This window comes from Salvelinus sp. IW2-2015, unplaced genomic scaffold (assembly GCF_002910315.2).
Source record: "Salvelinus sp. IW2-2015 unplaced genomic scaffold, ASM291031v2 Un_scaffold1508, whole genome shotgun sequence".
Lineage (NCBI taxonomy): Eukaryota > Metazoa > Chordata > Actinopteri > Salmoniformes > Salmonidae > Salvelinus > Salvelinus sp. IW2-2015.
In genome coordinates this window covers 185,386-186,944 of record NW_019942952.1, presented here as the reverse complement: position 1 = coordinate 186,944, position 1,559 = coordinate 185,386, and positions in this window count along the sequence as shown.

Below are 1,559 nucleotides of genomic sequence, written 5' to 3'. Positions count from 1 at the left end.
CTTAGAAGCAACACCGATTTGACATAAATTTTCCACATGCTGTGTGTGCAAATGGAAGACAAAAGGTGGAAATTATAGGCAATTAAAGCAAAGACACCCCCAATAAAAGGAGTTGGTTCTGCAGGTGGTGACCACAGACCACAGCTTCTCAGTTCCTATGCTTCCTGGCTGATGTTTGGTCATCTTTTGAATGCTGGCGGTGCTTTCACTCTAATCGGTAGCATAGAGCGATCCTAACCCACACAGGTGGCTCAGGTAGTTGGCAGCTCATCCAGATGCACATTCAATGTCGCGCTGTGACAAAGAAGGTTTGCGGGTCTGTTCAGCGTAGTTGTCCCAGAGCATGGGTAGGCGCTACCAGGAACAGGCCAGTACATCAGAGACGTGCGAGGAGGTGCCGTTACGGTAGGGCCAAACAACCCAGCAGCAGGACGCTACCTCGCCTCCGTTTGTGCAAGGAGGGAGCACTGCCAGAGCCCTGCAAATGACCTCCACAGTGCCATTAAATAAAATCTCTCCAGAGTGAGTGATTTTTATGGGAAACAGTCAGTGATCAGTTGAGTTTGAATTAAAATGTGGTGGCTGAATGTTGAGAGTTTCTGAATCCTCTGCATGACACCACTGCATCAGGACTGGATAGATGCAGCACCATAGCATCAGACATGGAAGTGGAGCCACCATGCATCAGACAGAGAAGTGACAACCATGTACATTCAGTGACACAGGAACTATGTGTGGGCCACCATTGCATCAGACAGTTGGAAAGCATGGCCACCATTGGCATCAGACAGGAAGTGGAAGGCCTTATAATATAGCTGCAGGAGAAAAAAAAATTGCACACCAAACACTTTTTGGCAATGCCAAAAGCACAAAGTATTAACATTTTATTTCAAACAATTAGGCACGTAACAATAAATTATATCCGTTTTCATCGTCTTCCTGAAGTCTCGGTTGACCTCGCTTTGTATGTGAGGTCACGCTCTGAACTCAAATAACGGTAGTTTAGTTTACATTAGGTAGGAATCCCCATTATGCTTACTGCACACGCAGCAAAGCTGTACACTCTTTCCCGGGGTTCCAAATATAAGAATATAGTCAATACCATAGACACAGTGTATCCTACAAGATACCAGTTTATAGAGACAGCGGACGAGACGAGAAGATATTTATCATCAGCCATTCTGAATACCGTTTTAATAATAGTGCAAAGACACACAACAGAGACAACCCCAAAAATACATCTTACATCAAAACTACATATATGTAAAACATTCTATATATTGTTACCTTATAGGTTTAAGATGTTATACATTCCTTCTTAGACATTAGGTTGAGGTACGCTGAAGATAAGCGGGTTTAAGGTAAAGCATCGGTTTGAAGGGGCGTAAGGGCCGTCCTGTATGTAGGTTTGAGCGAGACGGGTTTACCCTGGTTAAGGCGTAATCCGCGAGGGTGGGTGACGCGTGGGTTTAGCCATCCGTGGAGGTGATGTAATGATAAGGCTACGGAATGGACTATAGATGACTTTACCTGGTCTAGCCAGGTCCCCAGCGGTGGTT